The 23,330-nt window shown below is 42.7% G+C and overlaps 1 long non-coding RNA gene across 1 annotated transcript; it reads right to left on the bottom strand.

The window, feature by feature from the left end:
• Positions 1-9,813: 9,813 nt before the first annotated feature.
• Positions 9,814-20,654, bottom strand: LOC125751615 (uncharacterized). Its single transcript, XR_007400713.1, has 3 exons — positions 20,541-20,654; positions 9,960-10,125; positions 9,814-9,871 (listed from the first exon to the last, which is right to left on the bottom strand). It is a non-coding gene; the product is annotated as an uncharacterized LOC125751615 (long non-coding RNA).
• Positions 20,655-23,330: the final 2,676 nt, after the last annotated feature.

Genomic DNA, 23,330 nt, shown 5'->3' on the forward strand with positions numbered 1-23,330 from the left:
ATATGTCGTTTATTACATTACACATACAAGGTTATAGATTTACGATTTTGGTTGCCCAAATAAACGACAGTGCTTACATCTGAGCTTTTAACGAGCAATCCAGTATCATGTACAACATATTCTCAGGTGTTTTAGTTGTTTTCGTGGATTATTGTATTTCATGATAAATTTTGCAGTCATTTTACTTTTAAAATAATATATTAATCTTATATGGATTCTCCAAACGCATAGCAGTAATACATTCTGAAATCACATAAAGAGTGACAATCAAATAATGAATGTAACCACTACTTATGATAGACGTTTGAGAAACACGAATGCACCCCAATGAGGCCCTGGAATGAGGCACAAAATAGCATAAAATGTGATACGAATCGGTGTAAAACTCTTCTCTAACAAATGGAGATTAGTTGTTTTATCCGGTTAATTCGAATCACAGTTTTAGCTGACAGCTGTTATACATGGTACAAGAAACTGAACGTTATTAACACTGAAAAGCGTCGCCTGATGTTTTCTTATGTTCCACCAGGGGGCAGAAGTGTGCCGCTATCGAGAATAGATTTTTTTTTTATTCCATTTGTTGAAAACATCTCATCTGAAGTATATATTTTAAGTTTATTACCACCAAATGAATATAGCTAGAGGGAACCAGCTATCCCACAAAGCCATATCACAATTACCTATCACACAGGCAGCGGGAAATTACAGGAAAATATTACCATTACACAAATGAAAAGTGTTTTAAAACGTCCAAATGGAATAATGTGTGAGACAAGATAAATGAAAACCACTTTGTTGGAAATTGTAGCGCTAAATAGCTTTTTGATTTCAAATTCTTGATAAAGAAAGACTTAATTTTGCACCCTATTTCACTCACAATTGATTAGTAGGTCTATACCTGTGGAGAGAAAATATCCCTTATCACCTCATTATCAGTTAATTAATATGCAGGCATGAATGCAAATTGTCTTTCCGGTTACATTTAGGTTAAATGGAACATTGATGTTATAATGGCAATGGAATAGCCAATTTTAACTGCCACCTTTAAAGCAAGTAAGACACAATGATCGACATTATCTAGAGATACCAACCAAGACAATTCTATTCAAAGGTGCCGATTGATACATAGGTAAAGGGTGTGCTGCTTACGGTCAGGTGCAGTGGTCTCGTTTCACGGAGGGTTAATACGATCATGTCTCGACTCCTACCATGACTGTCCTTGTCTCAGGCTGTGACATGGCTGTACTGATAGGTTTCTATCCATCTTGGCTTCATTCAGTGTCAACCCCAACTACTTCATTTCCATTGGCTTCAAACCTTAGTGTGATAGCCCAGGATTGGAACCCTGACTTGAAACCAGAATTTAGTTCAAAATTGAACCCTAACCAGGAGCTGAGCCCAAGACTGAACGTCATTTTGTATTTTTCTAACATTTTAAAAATGCAAGAGACATTTCTACAGGATGTCATTGATTAGTCTGCCTTGTCAGTGCTGAAAACTGACAGGGGAATCTAACTTGCATTGAGAAGCTTTCAAAGGCACAGGGGAGAATGACGACGACGACTCTCTTCCCCTGGTGTCTTCCTGTGAACACAAATGTCTTAAATGTGTGCTTAGATAAATATTTCTTATCACTGTTCAACACAGCGACTTTGAAAATGCTACGTTCCCTTCTTAAATTAGGCTTTCAGAGTGAATATATTTACTTCTATTCAGTCATGCGAAGAGATAAATTGAGGAACAAAATAACCTGTACTGAAAAACTGGCTGCAGGGGGAGGGAAGAGCTTATATGTTTCTTTAAAGAAAATTCTGAAGGGTACCATAGTCGGTCGCTGTCTTCTTTCCATCAACCAAGACGTGTTTTGGCAATACATGCCTTCTTAACGCAACAGAAGCAGTAAGAATGAGAGCTAGATCTAAAATCTCATTAATTCACTGTCAAATAATTGATTGTCATGTCACCAAGTCCCGACGGTCCCACAGGTCTTTGATATGGCAGCTCACATCCAGATGTTTGACCACAAATGGAAAGAGATACTATGCTATACCTTAACTTGATGTGGTTCATGACAAAGGAAGGAAGCTTGCCAAGAGATCAAGTTTCTTCTAGAGCCAGGCTGTAGTTTACCCCTTTTACTGTGGATCTGTACCTATCTGTAGTTCTAAAGGCATCTGTCAAGCACAGCAAGGAGATTCTCCAGTGCCAAAATGGCTCCCATTGTCGCCGCTCCAAGTCAGATATTAAACCTAATGGTTATATAGCATGTTGCAGATTATATACATGGACCCAGTCTCATTTGGTGGGCTTTTGTTTCTTGTTCCATTAAGGAGGGGAAAAAAATCTGTCAACAATGTTTAACAGCTATGTTCTCCTGGGCAGGAATTGAGTCAACGTTTACTTGCAATGCGCACAAACAGACAGGCAGTGTTTGTTTCAGTTACACTCATGTCAATAATTCATTTTCACCCCAGTCTTCCAATATTTGCATGTCTGCCTGCTGTCTACTGGCTGCTGTGTAAGGAGCAGCTTTGAAATGTAGTTATTGAGCTAAAGGTTATTCTGATTAAAAAAGAATGTCACTTCAAAGAGAAATACAAAACACATTTGTTTTGTATAGTACACAGTAATTTAAGCATTCAGAATATGATATTGAATTTCAATAAGATGGCAAGTCACTGATACTTGTTTTACATTAAAGTCGACTTTTGAAACATAATATGCAATTACACAAAGAAGTCATATCTATTCTAAACAGTCTTAGTAGGACTGGCATGTATTTTGCATCTTTACACCTCAACACTCAGTAAATGGGCATTGAGAATCTGTATTAAACCTTCATTCTTTGAGTAACAGCATTTATGAATCCAGATTCTAGCCTAGAGAGATTGTTTGGCATTGGAGAGCTCGGGTGAAATGGCACCTTAAGGAAGATGACATAGTGGCCATTTTGATGCTTAAAATTCCTGCCGAAGGTCTGGACAGCGCGTTGAGTTTTGGACTGGTGGCGTTTTCACTGTCTGCTCTTGTTGTAAAGGGCCTAACAGAGGTCAAGGTTAATCATTGTTAGGATGCAATTGTTCCAGACACAAAATGAATAACCTGCTACTTTCTGTCACAAAACAGACCGGCCAAGATGGCAGGTCTCCTAGCACTGAGATGTATTTTTTCTCGTGCTCGCCAATAGAAAGTCTTTTCAAAGCACAATGAAAGAATTGGGTAAATGTATTTTAAATGTCATTCATTCAATTCGAGTGACAACGTGACCTTCAAAATACCATTTTATTCTATTGTGAAAGTAGTTGAGCAGAATCTGAAAAATACCATGTTTGATATAGAAAGGGAGTATATATTAAAGCATTATTACTCTGCACTGGAAAACTGAAGTGCAGGGATGTTCCTGTGGTATATATTTCCATTTTAGGTGGAATGCTATCCAGTTATCTATATTGTATGAAAAATCCTCCTGTATCCCAGGGTGCATCAAATAGCCTCGGGCTAATACTTCATGGGATTTTGAGTATGTGGCTATCTGCACATGGCTATATGACATTAGAATTGAGGGATAGTAAATGGTAGAGCTTCTAAGAAGCTGGATGCACAACCAATGTGTTGTACAGTCCCGTGAAGGTGACCTGTGATAGTTTTCCTCGAACGTGGTGCTGGTAGTTGCACAGTAGTAGCTATAGTGTAGTTACGTAACAACAGAAATCTAGGGGGACAAAAAGGAGATTAAGAAGACAGCAGTGAACTCAAGCGCTGGGAGACTTAATTTCACATGAACGTAATAGAAAATCCACAACAATGACTAAATTAGGGGCGGCATGGTGGTGCAGTGGTTAGCACAGTTGCCTCACACCTCGGGGACCCGGGTTTGAGTCTCCGCCTGGGGCACATGTGTGTGGGGTATGTTCTCCCCATGTCGTTGTGGGGTTTCCTCCGGATACTCCGGTTTCCCCCCACAGTCCAAGAACATGCTGAGGCTAATAGGAGTGCATGTGTGAGTGAATGGTGTGTGAGTGTGCCCTGCGATGAGCTGGCCCCCCCATCCTGGGTTGTTCCCTGCCTCGTGCCCATTGCTTCCGGGATAGGCTCCGGACCCCCTGCGACCCAGTAGAATAGCGGTTTGGAAAATGGATGGATGGATAACTAAATTAGTTCATGCAACTTAGGCGTGCAATACGAAAGGCATTCTGGGTGATCAGCATTTGAGATGTAAATGTGAGGTCTTCAAGATCTTGTGAGAATATGTTCAAGTCATTTTTAATGTTTATCGACATTTGCTAGAGATCTTGTGCCTCATCACCTCTCTTAACTTGAGTACTGGTGGGAGTTTTTTTTTTCTCGTGTGTTAGAGCACAAAAGGCTATTTTGATCTTTGGGTTATACATCCAGAGCCTCGTCGTAGGATACTGCACAGATAACATTTGGGAAAATAACACTGCATTGACTTTCTGAAATATATTAGTTTTATGTCTGGATTTATTAGTTAGAATTCCCTTTTTAAAAACCACTGACAGAATCACATTGACTGGGCTGTTAAAATTGGCAATCTACATTTTATAAGGTTTCTTTTAAAAATCCTTTTAAAGTGGGTTGCGGGATATTTTGCTCAGGAATGAAGAGTGGATTCTAATGGTCATTTTAGAGCCCCTTCAGGGTTTTAATTAGATGGAAGGCTTTTGGTCTGAATACCACAAGCCATCACGACTTGCAATCAGTTAAGATACAATGAGCAGTTAATGTAAATTGCATTTTGCCAGTGCCCGAAAAGCTTTCTGATTTATGTTCGCCGACACAAAGTCACTGTGCCTTTTTAAATAGCCTGATGGGGGGGGCTTCTTGAAGCTTGACGTTTGCTGGTCTGCTGGAAAGTAAATACTGTCATCGTCAGGTGACTGATCCGGCGCAGATGGGGGGAATTATCTCCTTAGCCGTGTGTTTGTAGGCATGCAGAGGAAAAGAGCGTTTCCACCATACTGAACTGACCTTTCATTTTAGGTCTTGGGGTCATTTATTTGATGGCGTTTCTGGCACTGCATATTATGGGTTGGCTTGCATGATATTGCAGTGTATTTTCCTATTTGGCCCTGTTGGTGTACTTTAGCAAAATTATGTCAAATGTAAATTTATATACATAAGTGTTCAAATATGCTTTTTCCTCATACCTTGCACGGTGGTTGCCTGCATTAAGTCAAAATATATTAAAATTAAATATGAAATATTTCCCTGTCAGTCTAAGTGTATTATTATGGGGGGTCGTTATGTTATGTACCTGTCTTGTAAACAGGTCTGAACATCACCATTTTCTCAGGTCTCTGCTGGAATGACTTGATATACCTGAGATTAATAATGGATTCGTCACTCCGGGTAGAAACACCGGGGGAGTTTCTCCGGAGTGGGCAGGATGATCAGCAGACACTTTCCAAAACTGGGAACCTCACCCTTGTGACTGGATATTACATATGGAAAGAGGCTTTTATGGAGATGCGGTTCCATAAATCACAATGTGAATGAACACAATTTCTTTGCTGCAACGAAAAATAAAGCACAGAATAATCACATAGTATGTTGATATTCTGCTAACGGATGCAGTGCAATCAGTAGTGTTATTGTGTTACTTTTTAATACATTTATACTTTGCGCTGTTTCGCTGTGCAGAATTCTCAACCCTTGGATGAGAACCTAGACCGTTTCCCCGTTTTTTTGAACTGCAAGACTCAATATACAACTCATTTGGTGTATTTGCAAAATGTTTGCAGTAGCCAGGCAACATACAGATTGATTTGCATATAAATACAGTGACATAAATTATGCTGCTTCACGGGCTACACTGAGCCCAGGAGTGACCTACGGTGATCTGAGGCTGGCATCTGCGTTGAATGATGTTTGTGCTCACAGAAACAGATTAGAGCCATCAAAACCAACTAAAATGTGATCAGAATCACTGCCTGTGTTATTTATGATGGTAAGAAGTGACAGAATGTGTACGGTTTACGTCCAGCACAGATTCTCTTTGTTCCAGTGGAAGCTATGCTTTAAAATGTGAGGTAATGATCGTGCTTTGACATGTAAGAGTCGGTTGGGGGGCCTTTGGTTTGCAGGATCATTGAAGTGTTGATGGTGTGAAAATACTTTGGGTTTCTCTGATTCCCCATGGGGGGTGTTTGAGAGCGCAACATCTGTTGCTAGTTCTATTTTTAATTATTATTTTTTTTTGCCACAATAGTGTAGCACTGGAGACAAGTAGTGTGTCAAAACGGCTGGCCAGCCTGCTTCTGTACGACAAACGGCGCGGCCAGCCTGCTTCTGTACGACAAACGGCGCGGCCAGCCTGCTTCTGTACGACAAACGGCGCGGCCAGCCTGCTTCTGTACGACAAACGGCGCGGCCAGCCTGCTTCTGTACGACAAACGGCTGGCCAGCCTGCTTCTGTACGACAAACGGCGCGGCCAGCCTGCTTCTGTACGACAAACGGCGCGGCCAGCCTGCTTCTGTACGACAAACGGCGCGGCCAGCCTGCTTCTGTACGACAAACGGCGCGGCCAGCCTGCTTCTGTACGACAAATGGCGCGGCCAGCCTGCTTCTGTACGACAAACGGCGCGGCCAGCCTGCTTCTGTACGACAAACGGCGCGGCCAGGCTTCAGGTCGGCCTCATGGGCACAGGCTGTCAGAAAGGCATTTAATCGCTGATACCAACACGGGGCCAAGAAGAGGAGGGGCCTTGTGGGGTGAGAAGCTTCTTCTTTAGTGATTTCTGAAGTGTGAGTGAAGATGTTGCGTGTGGCCATTTCGCGGGTCACTGCTAACTTGTATACTAATGTTTCAGCTGTAAGATATTTTTTTCATGTGCACATTTTGGAAATCCGATGAATATTCACTGTAAAGTGAGCAGTATATTTTACATAAGACAGGGTCTGATTGTAAAGTACCACGAAAGCAGTTCTCAAGAGCAAATTGGGTTATACTGAAACATAACTCATACTGGAACAGAAACATACAACAGTGGACACATATTTTTGTACAGAATTTAATAATTTGGCTGCATCACGTGCGTTTTTGCTAGCAATATTATCACATCTCAGTGTCGTTGCCTGAAACAGCCACAAACAAACATTTTCTCTTCTTATGGAAAAGGAGGTTGGTTTGACGCAGGGGTTAATGCATGCAAATGTTGTGGAGAATTCTGGTAGAGTGAATGTGTATGTGTGCATACGCAAATACAGACGTAACTATTCAGTACTTAGAGAACTATGTACAAGTCTTGATATTTGATTTTAATGGATAAATGAAGGTGAATTGCAGCTGGCCTCTCTGCCGCGCTTTCAGCCCTTGTGAAGGCCCTGCTTTCCATTTGGCATAGACAGTAGAGGGTAATTTGAACCAGATCATTCTCAGACAGTTTATTGCAGACCCACAGATCCATTAGTAAATGTCAGATTTGTCATGCTGCAGATGTTTTAAAAGGCAACGGGAAGGGTGGAGGTCGAAACAAGCAGACAGCTGTTTCCAATTAGTGTTTTACAAGGTGTTGATAGGCCAGTAATTAAAGGACTGTGGATGAGTGAATACATTGGGGTTTGGGGCCTGCTCTGCAAGGGTGCAGAAATGCTCTTCAGCTTGACCCGAAGGCCTTAACAACTGCATCTCCACATATTTACTAATTAATTCTCTTAAGACCTCCTGGTTTTAATTTGCTAAAGCGCTTCTCTTTTTAAAAGAAAGGCTGAATGTCCTTCACTTCACATTCAAAAGTTATCAGGGAGGCCATTCAGTGGTTTCAACTTAGCGACGCACCTTAGTTCATTCTTCACTCTTTCACATGTCGTCACATGAAAGCTTGTGTTCGTAGCATATTTGTTGGTGGAGACACATGATCACAATCGGTGCTGCATGCAGCAGTGATATGACACCAAACCAGGAGAAGGCAGATGTATTGCAACTAACACAAATACTAGCAATGTAGTGAAACGGGTAAACTTTTTATGGACTGTTTTGAAGTGGTTAGTAGAGGCTTGGGTGCTATTAAGGTAATATGGCATACCGCAATATTTTTAAATCCGAAATCCTTATGAGAAAATTAGCCAGGATATTATTGCTTTTGAAAATTCTATAATACAGTACCGGCGTTATGGTGTCAGGGCAGTGTAAATTATCTGGACAGTAAAAAAATACCTTTGCACCTCCTACCATTCTTCTTTTTCTATTTCTTCTTTTATAACCTTCTTCATTGACCTCTGCTCTCTGAAGGTCAGTGCTGCCACCTACAGCACATGCCTAGTCAATTTCGATGGCCATATGCGCAGTCGACGTGCATGAAGATGCATTAAACGTTTAGGTCAGAGACAGATTCTGAAGGTTACTGGGTTTGGTGTCATCCATATGCTGGATATTCCACCAGTACCAAGAGATGGAATGTATCACTGTATCAGTGTCATTTCTGCGCCTCTCCACCCCAGCTCATGGCCAGCAGGAGTTAAAGTTCAGGTACAGAAAGTAGAAATCCAGACCAAAATTTTGTCTCAACCAACCAACTGAATGAAAAGAGTGTCAGTTGCAAAGTGCTCAACTGGTTGGTTGAAACAAAATCATGGATACTTCAGTGTGTCCTATTGGGAGTTGGGGGGGAGGGTGCCTATAGTCTAGTATCATACTCAGTGTTACTGTAGCTCAGCAAGTAGTGCATTGTGCTAACTGCAAAGGTCATGGGTTCAAATCAGAGGGAGCACACAAAACTGGCTGTGTCTGATTTCAGCTGTTGCATACTTTGAGGGATGTGGTCTAAGACGACATAGGCTTTGAATCCGGGGGTGGATCCCTCACAACTCAGCAAAAGGTGGATGCATTCCTAGGCCGCATTTGAAGGTGCCTCGCATTCAGCCTTTGAACGCAGTCCTTAGAAGGGTGCAGCTCCTGAATTTGAATATAGTCATTGTTTAGTCTGTAATCACTGGCCTGGCTGTTAGACCTTCAGAATAGGGGTCTATGGTGTTGTCAGGATATAGCTGTGCTCCTCTCTGCTTTGCTCTGATTGTCCTCCACTCTGGATCATTCCCCCAGGCTTCTTCCCAGTATTATTTGCTCCAAGCACACACTGAAAACCTGCCTATGCCTTCACGTATAATCGTGCTTTGAGAAAAGGGGCCTGATAGAGGCAGACACACAGGCTATGTAGGTGAGTCTGCCCGCCATCCACAGACATGCCACTACCCACATAAACATACCGCTAGCCCCGCCACATTATGCTTCATTTAATTACACATCCCCCGTTTATGTTCTGTGTTAATGATTATAATTTGAGAGGTCGCCTGGCAGAATGCAGCATTATTACGGTGAAGAGGCTGTTTTGATAGCTCCGGAGCTGCCTTGTAATTGGGAGCAGCGAGCGAGTTCAGGTTCTGCGCTCAGCCTAACTAAAACAGGACTGACTAGATGGAGTCTGTGGGTGGCTCAAACGGTCCTGTGTCCTGCTTCCTTTGCTCGTATGAGCAGATCTCAGTTGGAACTCATCCAGAAATAAAAAATGTGTAGCTAAAATGACATTTTTGGTGAATTGTACAGGTGGTGTGGGGGCTCAGTGTGTGTTTGTGTATGCGTGTGTGGCTTAGGGTTACATTACATTATGGGGACTACAATAGAAATGAATGGAGTCCCCATAAATGTATTACAAACCTGTGTGTGTGTGTGTGGGGGGAGGTTAGGGGTGGTTTCCTCATACCACGAAACTTCCCTCCAGAACTTTGTTCTTTGTTCCATCACTCATATATTCATGCTTCTAAGGATTCTCTGCGATGGACTGGCATCCGGTTCATGCCTTGTGCCCTTAGTTGGGTTCCTCCTAAACTTCTGTTAGAATTCGGTTCTTAGGCCTATTGAACAGAAACAGACAGTCCCGTTCCTCAGATGGTTGTTGAACGCTTCTTACCCGTTGAGTTTTGATGCAGCCCTATCACCTACAGAAGCATGTCCTGACACGGGCTGTTCTGCTCTGACTCATCGGGGATCAGTATGGTGGGAGTCTTCAGCGAGGCCCTCTGTGTGGATAGAGACTGGACAGCCCTATAAAGCGGGGAGGATGGGGTCACGTGGTCCAGACATAGCCTGTATGTTACCAGTGTGTCTCCTGCCAAATGAAGTCAACAGTTTTGGAGAACATACCTGTGAGCACGGAAATAACTATGGGTTGAGCACTGGGGCGTGTAGGGCTCCACCCATTTATGGTGGTTTTGATTATTGGGTGGGAGTTACAACCCCCCAACCACCCCATATTTAACACCCATGCCTATGATATACTCTGACTGCTGCCATTTTAGCTGTAGTGACAGTCCTGAGTGGCCCCATCAGGTTGTATGTCTTGCAATGTTTTGGATAAACCTCCTACAGATCCTGAAACACACTTCATCACACAGTGTATAACACCCCCCCCCCCCCATGCAATGATCCGCTCTCACATGGATCTGGGTTGTGACTCATCCCAGTCATTGCTAAACAGTATTAAAAAATACAGTTATTTGTATCCGCATAGTTTTCATGTGCAACTAATTTGCTCAGTTGTCTCATATGCTAACGGCAAAAAGAATCTTAAAATGACCTGGAGGGAATGCATTTAGACGTTTTTATTTGGCTTAATATCATCATAACCATCTTTGATAATATTTCAAACCCCTATTTTAAAGATAATATTTGCTGAAGACACTTGTGAAGACATATTTCATTTAACAGAAGTCAATGCACAGACAATAAACACAAGCCCAATCAATTCATTTATATATGCTACTGCATTTCTCAGTTTTCATTTTAGATTTGCTATTGTTCCTAACCTTAATGATGTATGCATTCCCGTCAGTTTTCTGTAGTTTTTGCATTTTGTAAGGAACAGATGTTGAATTCAACATGTAATTTTATGCTTATATAATTGACAAGATTGCTATGAAAAGATCCTCTCTGTTCTGGTTAGTATTGCTTGCAGTGACATCACACTATTACACTGTCAGAATATAAATTTATTTATTTATTTTAGTATAAGTACTTATACTAAACACAGGTGACAAATTGTACTGATAATTCATGATCGAATGTTGTAATAATCTCCTAAACCTAAAACAGGTTTGATTGTAGAGTTGTGCGTATTCAAATCAACTCCTTTTTAAAAAACGATTTCAGATAATTCTGTATCTGATCTTCATTTGCATGCCACCCGCTGCGGCTACCAGTTTGAGTTTGTGCTGGAGACGGATTCGGTTTCGTCAGTTTCGGCATTTGAATATTACCAGCGAATGGGACGCTGTGTGTCTCCTACAAGAGCGACAACCACTCGGCTATGACAGACGGCTCCCGCTCTCTCACAAAAACACGAGATCGACACAAAATGTTTGTTTGCCACTGATACCCATTTCAGGACCATTACGGACGATTGAAATAACACGCGGCAATAATGAGCGATCCGCTGGACACCTCCCAGCGTCTGTCAGCAGCTGCGAGCAGGCTGTGCTGATGAAATGAACCCATTCCATTTCGATCCGAGTAGAACACAGAACAAAGGAAACGCCAGGGCAGGAAGCAGAGGTTATAGTAAGCAGCCTGTTCTGGGTGATAATGAATGTTTTGTCAGGGAGAATCCATCAGTGGTCACTGAAAGGAGGGTAGGTGTCAGAGAAAGTTATGGTTTGTTGGCTTTTAACCCACATCATCCAATCCAGTGAAGTAATAGAAGTACAGAAAATGTCACGATGATGTGTCTCATCTGTTTGTGCGGCTGTCTGTCAAGCAGAAGTGAGTGGCTCACGCACATGTTCTTTTAAAGAGTGTGCTTCTGTGCAACTTTGCATAGATAGTGGGGTATGAGTGCGGGCTTTCAGCAAGTAGGATTGGAATTAACCTAGTATCATTAACACAAGATTGATCACGTGCACATTGAGTCAGGTTGCAGCTGGAGCTGACAGTCTGTGGAGTGACGGTTGTCCTGGTTGGGTGACACATTACTGATGGGTGCTGGGCCCTGGTGTGGAGGCCACTGGGCCAATAGCCCTTCAATCCTGTGTTGCTTCCCTTTACAGCCAAATCATCAACCTGCTTCCATCTGGATAATGTTGTCTACTGTATGAAGGGAATTATGTAGGCCTGACCGCCCCCAACTCCAGAGGCCAAGAGGGCTGGGCAGTATTTTACCCACAGAAAGACAAGCGATGCCCCTTATTTGCTCACCAGCCTGGAGCTAGTGTGAGGATGAACAGCAGGTATTCTGACATTGGTCATCCAGCATGCACTGGAGGTCCCTGAGCATCAGGTGAGACAAACCGACATCACGCCCAGCTGCTCAATCTTCAGCCTAGAATTAGTTCCTGCACATTTCATTCAGCCCAGCTCCAACGGGGCTGATCATAACAGCACGATGCGGACGGTGACATTTGGATAATGCACTTACATCACACCCCAACTCCGTTATAAATCTGAAGGGGTAACCTTCTTTCTCCTATATACAACTTCAAAATATACCGCCATATGGCTGCCTGAATCCTTTTCAAGTCCCCCTGCAATATCTGTTAAATACTTCTAGTGACATCAAACTCAGTTTCCCTTTTAACTGTAAAGTGTAACTTTAAATACATTTGCGTATTCAAAGTCTATGGGTAGCAGACAAGTTGCATTGCATTTAAAAACTCGTCTTCCTATACGACTGAAAAGCTTATATAGTTCTTACAGTATCGCACCAGCTGCTGGCTACTAAGAATTCAGTAATAATGTATAGCAATGTTATGTAATGTCTGTTGTAGTTTTCTAAAGCTAACGCATAAAAATAAAGTTTAAAAAGGATATTTGCCTGATGTAAAAGCAGAAATAGGAATGGAAAGGAATGAAATGGACAGGACGCCTTCTCATTGTGAAACCTGTTCACGGCTGCCTGCAGTGAGCTAAACCACAGATGTAATATCAAATTCATACCAGCAGCCTGAAAGATAAGGCAGTACCTGACGGATTTACTGACCCACGTGTCCCTATATTATCTGGAGAGTCAATTTTGTACAGTTTTCATAACCCGTGAAGCCACAGTGAAATATATCAGTTGGGTAATATCTTCCTTCATATAAATAGTACTTTACGGATACGGCCTGTTATATAAAACACAGAGTTCTGTAGGAAATTTAACATGCGGAATCGTATACTTTATTCTACATGCTAGACTATAAGCTGCTTTGTGTGTCCTGCTAAGGTTCATCTTAGACATTTTGCTTCAGTCTTTCACTTTTATTCACAAAGATATTGTTTAGATTCTAAAAATAATGGGGTGCCAAAGAGAGACAGAAACTCCTCCGTTCTGTGCAGATTTCAGTGTTTGAGTGTGCAGTATTTTGCGTTAGTTATGTTAGCCTTTTGTAGTGTCCCTGTTAACTTGTTTGCAGAAGCACCGTGTGTGCGTTTCTGCCAAAGCTGCTGATTTCAAACACACACCCGAGCGTGCCTGAAAAGTGCATCAGAATCTAAATACTATGACCCCTGGAGAGAGGATGCCACCAAGTCTAGACACACCGATTATTGTCCTATCACTAATTTACTTAAGTCTCACTTCAGCAGTCTGACCCCTCACATCCCCCATCACAGATGTCAATTCATCACAATCCACAGACAAATATCAAACAAAGCATTATCAACACCAACTGAGGATACAGCCTTGTACATCTGCCTTCTAATCTCAGATTTTTTTTTTTTGTCTGAATTTCCACATCAATCACAAAAAAAGTCTCACAACCCCCCCAAGTTCAAAGACGATAACATGTAAAATAAGGACCTTGCTGTGCTTGGGATCTCTGATTGGCTGAGTAAGCACTATGGTCGGATAACCCCATTGGCAGTTAATGGGGCTCTCCAGTCTGCAACTGCATCCTGGCATCTATAAATGAGAAGCATGATTTTTTTTCTGCATACGATTCCTGCGAGAGAAAAGCATAAAATGTTTTCTGCGCCTATTACCATTTTGCACTGAAACAAAATGTTTCATTCTTGTAAAAAAATGACATGTAGGACATTTTACACTGCTGTTAAAAGACATATGAGGCATTTATTAATAAAAATAACCTTCATGTTCAAGCCAATTCATGCAGTATTTAATGTGTTAAACTATTGCACTACATGAATTCAAAATGAACAGCATGTTTCACTGTTACAATCAATCATTGTGATTATAGGCGGGCAATCTGAAGTTCTTAAAACTCATATTTGGATTTTGTTCAAATAACTCAACTTGGTGTATCTTCAATATACATATGCAAAACATGACTACAATATATACACAGATAGAGAATGCAATGATCTTTTGCTGTGATGGTGTGTGTGTGTGGGGGGGGGGGGGGAGGTGAGTAGCAGATCTGCAATCTTCAGTAATTGTTCCCTGGAATAAAATTGATTCACACCAATCCATGCATGAAATGACATTGGCAGATGACAGTGTCTGTCATGCTGCGGTTGCCACACTGTGACTGGAAAACAGCTACGTTTAATGCTGGCAATCAGCATCTTGCTATACAAAAAGAAATGCTTTTGCAGTAATCAGTGAAAAAAGGCAATCTGGACGGCTAAGTGTAGTTGTCACGGTATAAATTAATCCCCTAGAATAATAAACTGGGTGCAACAATGTGACCTGAGAAACACTGACTACCAATCAGATTTGTTAATCAAATAATCTTGGTGCATTGTGTCCATGACAGGATGGTAGATTATATTCTTTGAGTCTGTGTTCTGCTCTAATTGTTACATGAACTGGAGTCTCAGTGCAAATGCCTATGGCATTAAATCAGCCCTCTACAGTGCACAGACTATATGTGCCCATGTTTTTCACTGCGATGTCAGATGAGTCCACCAAGGTGAAGTTAAACTCAGGCCCTTCTTAATGTACCATGGTGGGCCTTACTGGCCTGGCGAGAAATCTCTCCATTAGCTTCTTAGTCTGTCTTGTTCGACGAGGACCAATATTGGCTCAGTAAATCTCTCAAGACGGGGAAAGTCTTTTTATAAACAGGGATTGCATTCTCAGAGGCCCGGAGCTGCTCCCTGCCAGTGAAGCCAACACAAAAATACACGGCTGGCCCCTTTCATATCCAGAAGAGCCAGTGATGTTCCTGTGAAAATCAATAGAGCTCAATGAATAGCCAGAGCACTTAAACAGCCACTGATAAAGCAGCTGCTTTTCTTTCCATTACTTCATGTTCTTTGCTACAACTAATGGTATGATGGTAACACAGATCTTAAACATTGTTTTAATTTTTCCTGATTTATATCTGACTTACTAGACTAATTTCTACTTGGAGATATACTAGTGGTGCACCACAAGGCTTGATCCTGAGGTCCATGTGTTTCCCTGTATCGTGTGTGCCAATTGTTCATTTAACATTTCTTTGCTGATTAAAACTTTATTTGCTTGTGATACCAAAGTATTAGTATAGAATTTTATTAAAGAGCCGCTTGTCAGATAAGAACATGAGTCTTCCATATTCCCCTTTTAATTCTGTTCTCTTTTTGGTAAAATCACACTAATGGTATTACAGTGGCTCAGTACATAGTACTGTTGCCTCACACCTAGGAGGATTGGAAGCCTGATTCTACTTTTGCTATGTTCTCCCTGTCTTGCAGTTTCCTCCTAGGTGAATTAGTGTCTCGGAACTGCCCATTGTGCGTGCGCCTTGAGATGGGCTGGAATCCCATTCAAGGATTCTCCCTGCCTTGTTATTCATGGTACCTGGGTTCACTGTGACTCTCTACTGGTTCAACAAATGGAGATTAATTATTAGTGCATGACAATAGTGTGCATCATACCTGAATATCCCTCTGCAAACAAACATCATATAATGAATTACCATAATTTCCATATTTATATTGAAAAACTGTATATATGTATATGAATGTTAATTATTTCCAATACCATTCATCTTCCAATGGTTTCCTGGACAGGGTGGTGGGTATTTACAATAGAGATTTTCAAATTCAGTCTTGGATTTAAGAGACATTGATGAAAAAAGGAATTTTTGTGAAAGTCACCTCCTCTGATGTGCAAGGTGTTATTTGTCAGTGTAAAAATATCAGATGACAAGGCAACAACAAATCATTTCATAAAAATGGCATACACTGATTTGTGAAATACATAGCACGTCTAACCTGTATTTTTGATGTAAAGTGGGTGGGCTCACTTTTGCATCAGAACCCTAATTAGGGGCATTAGGGTGCTACAACAGGCTGTTGGAAAGTACAAAATATGTTATTAAAGCAAGCTAAACTGTGCCATACATACTTTTCTAACCCTAGGCTCAGTTTGCTAACCCTAACCCTGATTTGGGGCCTTAGGGTGAAAGAACAGGCTGTTGGAAAGTAGGAAATATGATACTAAAGCATGCTAATCTGTGCTTTCCAATCCTATGGGGGACAAGACCAGTCATAAAAACCCTAGTTGATGCCTGAAAATGAAATATTTTTTCCAACCATAACCCTAGCCTCAGTTCGCTGACAGTAATTTGGGGCCTTAGGATGATGCATCAGGTTGTTGGACAGTAGAAAATATACTACTAAAGTATGCTAATTTGTCCATCCGGCCGTAGCTACGGGTTGTTAGTAGTAGGCATAAGCGTCACGGCGTACTTTAAAACAAGAAAGCACGTGTTTTAAAGAAGATAAACTTTAGTGTTATTTTTTAAAAAAGAAAGAAAAGCAGGTGGGATTTAAACAAGTACAAACATGCCCGAAAGAAAAAGAACAGCAAATGCTGAGTTTAAACAAGCACAAGCGAAACCAATTAACATACAGCACATTGTTTTAAAAGAAGACAGCATTTAAACTCATTACATTTAACCAACATGTTAAAAGAAAGACTTTAGCGGTATTTACCAGTGTTGGGTTGAAGAAGGCATTTAACAGCAAACTTCTAGAAGGAATAACCTTCAAGTCCGACATAGGAAAAAAGCTCAGCCATACTGCTTGAACAACGCGGTCGAAATGATAGACCGAAATGCGCACTAACGCCGACGCCCATTTCAAAATGGCGACACCAACAGATAACAACCTGTTAACCGTTGGCATGTTTATTTTCCAGAGATGATCGTGAAGGGCCTGTCCCCCAACAAGTTAGCCATAAGTGGAAAATAACGAATCGTTTTAACGGTATGTGGAGCAATATTGCTTACCCACGTTGTTGATTTTTCTGTATGAAATGCTTAAAGACTGATTTTGTCCGTTTCGTCCCCCAAGACATTGCAGATGATGAATTGTCGATTGCTGCGGCTGAAGAAATTGAAGCGGATCTAGCAACGGCAGCAACCTCAACCGACGGTGTACAGAGCGAGCCGGACAGCTAACGGGAATCTACACGACCGGGGACTCCCGCGACAGGAAGCACGACACCGGCCCAAGGGGAATCTACAAGCCGGGATCCAGCAACCACAACCCGTGCCTTATTGGGACCCCAACAGAGGACACAAGAGAGGGATATTGACCCATTAACACCTTGGCAGTGGCCTGCTGTAATCTCCCTGGACGGCACTGTTGCCCGGGGTTCAAGGGGCTCAAAATAGCTTTTTTCCTTTTTCAGGATCAAATGTGTGATTTTTTTTTTGTGGATTTGTCTGACCAGATCTAAAGAATAAGTACGGATATACCTGAAAGGCGGAAGCAGTGGAGTTTTGATGGGGCCGGGGAATCTATGGACTATGTTAATATGGGTGAAGCTATAGGTTAACGTGTGTTATAGTGTAACGTGTGTGTCAGTCCAGAGTGCCATAAGCACCACACAGCGTACATATATTGTGAGGACTGCGGGTCTTTCTGTCGATTGCGGTATTGCTTTGAGCAGCACAAAATGGTTGTGTGGCTGAATTTTTCATAAAGTACCATAAATACTAGGGGTACATATTCATAGCGCAGAACTCTAAAGGCTATGACAGTTACCTGCTTATGAAATATTTAGTTGAAAATGGCATCACCCCACACATTATCACGCAGGGCAGCAAACTGCTCTGTGTGACAGACGAGGACTTTAACCAAAGATACACTGACTCACTTTGCTTTCTGCCCATGAAGCTGAGCGCATTCCCCGCCGCTTTGGGTTTTGAGAAAAGAAAGGCTATTTCCCACATTTTAGGAACACCGTAGAAAATCAAAATTACGTCGGACCCTACCCGCCACCTGAGGCATATGGTGTGCAAACCGTAATGGAGAAGGAGAAGAGAGAGTTTTTGGCATGGCACTGTTGTTGGTGAGGTGTTTGACTTTAGGAAAGAAATGGCAGAGTACTGTAAAACTGATCTTGTCATCTTAAGAGAGGGCTGTCTCAGATTCAGGGGTGAGATTATCAACAGCTGTAATATAAACCCTTTTCAGTGTGTCACCATAGCCTCAGTGTGCAGAGGGCGATGAGTGCATAGATTATTATGACTTCACGAGCCTTTACCCCTCGGTCAACAAGTTTAAGGAGTACCCGGTAGGCCACCCTGTAATCATTTACAATGATTTTGACAGTGTGCAAAACTATTTTGGGGTGATCAAAGTCAAGGTTTACCCACCGAGAGGTCTTTACCTACCAGTTCTGCCTTACAGGTCCGGTGGTAAACTCATGTTCACACTTTACAGAACATGCTGTGAAACCGAGACGCAGGGGGTCTGCAATCATTCAGATGAGCAGAGAGCTCTGATTGGCGCATGGTGCAGTGTCGAAATCAACAAGGCTGTTGAAAAAGACTACAAAATTGCCAAGATTTACAAGGTTTGGCATTTCCCCGACAAGACAGACACACTCTTTGCTGACTATATTAACACCCATTTAAAGGGAAAACAAGAGACATGGGGCTATCCCTCTTGGGTACACAGTGCTGAGGATAAAGAGAGATACATTCAGACTTACTTTGAGAAGGAGGGCATCCGTTTGAACCCCAAAAACATCGGGGTTAACAAAGTGAAACGCCAAATTTCCAAATAGTTTTTAAACAGCCTTTGGGGAAAGTTTGGTCAGAGAATAAATCAGGTAAGCAAGACGCTCATCAAAGATCCCGATGAGTTTCTCATGTTCAGTTTTTCAAAGCTAGTCGATGTGTCTCACTTTTCCTTTCTGAATGATAATGTGGCAATGGTCAAATGGCGTAACATAAAGAGGTTCATATGCATTCACTACCATGTATGTTAGGCTTGAGCTGTATAACCTCATGGATCGCTTGGGGCAGCGTATGCTGTATCATGATACTGACGCGGTCATTTTTGTCAGCAAGCCGGGTGACTGGATGCCACCTTTGAGCGACTTTCTCGGGGAGCTGACAAGCGAGTTGGACCCAAATGACCACATTGTGGAATTTGTCTCAGGGGGACCCAAAACTTACGGGTACAGAACAGCAAAGGTCAAAACAATCATGAAAGTGAAGGGGATCACACTGCATAAGACCAATTCAAAACCAGCAGTTAATATCGCATCCCTCACAGACTTGGTTCATGACTTTGTGAGTAACCCACGTGATTCTCCTAGAGAGCTCCAGGGTGTTCATGACTAGTAGTAATCGTACAAGACGTTTCTCCGTTGGTTAATCTTGGTTATATTGTCGAATGATGCATAAACTATCAATGTCTCAGTCCTGGCTAGTGGCTGGCGAAACCTCATCTCCAGGCGCATATTTCCGCTTTTAACCATGGAGAGATGCTCATTGCATCCTTCGTTGGGTGACAAGTTAAAGGCATACAAAGTGTAACTGCCTATGTACTCGTTTCTGTCAACAGCGAAAGGCTCGTTTTTCAAATGTCTCCCCATGGCCAGAATCAAGCTGTAATATTCATGGATAAAATCTGGTTCAAAGGGTTTAGCCAGGTACTGCTGTCCATCGACATAAAGCGCTACAAATTCAGCGGCATAATGTTGAAAATTGAAGGGGTTTCGATCGTGCACACCCATAAAACCCATGTTATCTACAAGTCCGATGACAACGGTTTTAGGCAGCTGCCCTAGAAGCAAATTTTCTTGTGTGCAGACCCGGCCGCCCGCCGTCACGCTGAATGTTTTCATGCACTCTTTCGATCGGGTATTTCGCACTGGCTGTCAGCAAAGTGCTCGCGTGCCCCAGTTTGACAGCACACACTCAACACAGAATGTTTTTTAACAAAGAGGGGCACTGATACTATTTTGAGTGAGTACTGTTCAGCAGCATCTCCACTTATGAGGCAAAACTCATCTTTGTTTAGTGTAGCAGGAGGAGGAAACGAGGTGTGTGCCCAATTAAGTTTTGGAGGGGAGTAGCTAATAGGAGAGGGCGCTCGGACTATAAGGGTTATCCTGGCACAGACGCTCTATGCTTCTTTTCGGCGGCCATTTCAATTGCTGGATTCCCTGGTCGTCCGCGGACTAGTGGGCGGGACATCTTACACCGGTGTGTTTAGCCTCTGGACGGTGAATGTTACAAGCTGAGAAAGGACGCCTGACGCTGGGATTAATACGGCTGGGTTTCTCCCGAAGTGTGAGTTAAACGTTTTTGCCTGGTTTGTATGTGGGCAGATAGCGTTACATTGTAATTAATCAGCCCTTACCTTATTGTCTTATCACAGGGTTCCGTGTGCTGTGGCGCGGCGGTGACTGCTACTTCGTCTTACGTGGAACCACTGCTGCTCTGCCTAGCGGCTGCTCTGCTTTGCCTTACTGCTGCTGTTTAGTGACGCTCGCACGGTTTCGCGCTTTGCGCGTTTTCGGTTTGTCTTGTGCTCTGTCCAGCCTATAGCAGGCTGATTCGTCAGCGGGTCCTTAGCTGGGAGGGTGTACGCGTCCACATGCGTGAGAGCGGGTGTTAGAGGGGCTGACTGGTCCCCCGCTTCTCAAAGGTTTGTGGTCTTTTCCTTTTGTTTTAATTGTATTATGTTTGTTTTGTTTGGTATGTTTTGAATGAGTAATGGGGCGACATGGTGGTGCAGTGGTTAGCGCTGTTACCTGTTTGCATGTTCTCCCTATGTCGTCGTGGGGTTCCGGTTTCCCCCCACAGTCCAAAAACATGCCGAGGCTAATTGGACTTGCTAAATTGCCCGTAGGTGTGCGTGTGAGAGTGAATGGTGTGTGAGTGTGCCCTGCGATGGGCTGGCCCGGCCCCCCATCCTGGGTTGTTCCCTGCCTCGTGCCCCTTGCTTCCGGGATAGGCTCCGGACCCCCCGCGACCCAGTAGGATAAGCGGTTTGGAAAATGGATGGATGAATGAATGAGTAATGTTTAACTTATTGGGTATCAATGTAAATGGTTTTGTATTTTATTTGATTTGGTTGATTTTCCTTTTTAGACTGCAGTGTTTTTTTTTTTTTTTTTTTTTTTGGGTTTTGTGTGATTGCTAATGTGGATTGCGGTTTTTTCTTCTCCCCCTTCCCACCTGTGACGGCATGATTCTGGCTGGTTCGGCGGTGCTGTCTTATGTTCCAGTGCTCAGTCTTACACGGGCAAGAAGTGGCTGCTGGTACGCGGGCTGTATTTCAAGCCTCTGGTGTTCTGATTGACGGACTAATCTTTTTATTTTACTTAAAAATAATAAAATTGTGTTTGGAACAACGTCTCTCCGCTTCTATGGTGAACGGACCAGTGTGCCTTTGCCCTGGGGTAGGGCGATTGAACTTTCTCTGGGTGTAATAGCCCGACTACGCCACCCCAGGTAACTTGTGGCTATTGGTACCATTGCTTGATACCATTTGGCAGTTTTGCATTCCAACACTCGCTACATCTAGAAACATTTTAATTTTGACATCGACCCCTTGTATTATAAGCTGTAAAATAGCACCACATTCGTGTCCTTAACGTGCGGTTAACCCCTTCCACTACAGATGCCTTGACATCGTTACCAGTGGCGAAATGTATTCCATTTTTCTCTGTAAGCTTTTGAGATGACTTGTTAAACTCTGTCCCGCGATCGGTTTGTAGCCTTTTGGGGATCCTCCCTTCAGAATGTTTTCAAACACTTTCTTTACTTCTGCCCCTGTCTTGCTTTTAAGACACTGCACCCATGCGTATTTTGATAGAATGTCTATACACGTTAACATGTATTTTAAAATCGTCATTCTGTTCCGCGTAAACTGACATGTCCACCAAGTCAGCTTGCCATTGAGAATCGATACTAGTTACAAAGACTCTATTCATTATGGGTGTTACAACAGCCTGTTGGAAAGTAGGAAATATGCTACTGAAGCATGTTAAACTGTGATTTCCTATCCTATGGGGGAGCAGAAGTGTCATAAAAAGACATGTCGATGCCTGAAAATGCCGTCCTTTTCCTAACCCTAATCTTACTCTATCAAACACTACGGGAACGTCTTGGTATCTATTGTATGTGTCTGGGGGGGTTTGCAAGTTACAAAGCTACCCCCCCCCCCTCATGTGCCTTTTTAGATAGGATTTCAGAAAGTCTTCAGGCTCCTCTGTTCTAGCCTCAGGACATCAACTGGAGGATTTACAAACAAGGTTAATTATGGATCAGATTAAAATTTTGAATGCTAATTGCAAAGCCTTGCATGTTGAAAGGTAAGACAAAGTGTACTCTAAACAAGGGATAAAAAGGTCCACTTAGAAAATCTTCAACTTCATTATCCTATGATGTACAATATCCAGCCACTCATTTGCCCAAGCCACAATATCATCCATCAGCTGTGAAATCTATATACATAAAATAATTGCACTTTGGAGGGGCGGCATGGTGGTGCAGTGGTTAGCACTGTTGCCTCACACCTCTGGGACCCGGGTTCGAGTCTCCGCCTGGGGCACATGTGTGTGGAGTTTGCATGTTCTCCCCATGTCGTCGTGGGGTTTCCTCTGGGTACTCCGGTTTCTCCCCACGGTCCAAAAACATGCTGAGGCTAATTGGACTTGCTAAATTGCCCGTAGGTGTTCATGTGTGAGTGGATGGTGTGTGTGTGTGTGTGTGTGTGTGCCCTGTGATGGGCTGGCCCCCCATCCTGGGTTGTTCCCGGCCTCGTGCCCATTGCTTCCGGGATAGGCTCCGGACCCCCCGCGACCCAGTAGGATAAGCGGTTTGGAAAATGGATGGATGGATGGAATTGCACTTTATTGACCATTAGGGAAAGGTCCTGTGTCAGAATGCTGGAGGAAACTGTAGAGAGAATGGTCCAGTTAATGCAGTGATTTATCTTAAGAAAGTGGGACTTCAGATAGAGAGAGATACAACCACCAGTACTGACATGCGGATTAAGATATTGCTCCCATCTTACGTGCATGTAAATATATTTCCCTTCTTACTCTTTATTAAAAGATTTGGTCCGTCCATCCATTTTCAGTACCTGCTTGACCTGTGTAGGGCAGGATTGGGCACCAACCCATTGCAGGGCACACAGACC

This window comes from Brienomyrus brachyistius, chromosome 11 (assembly GCF_023856365.1).
Source record: "Brienomyrus brachyistius isolate T26 chromosome 11, BBRACH_0.4, whole genome shotgun sequence".
Lineage (NCBI taxonomy): Eukaryota > Metazoa > Chordata > Actinopteri > Osteoglossiformes > Mormyridae > Brienomyrus > Brienomyrus brachyistius.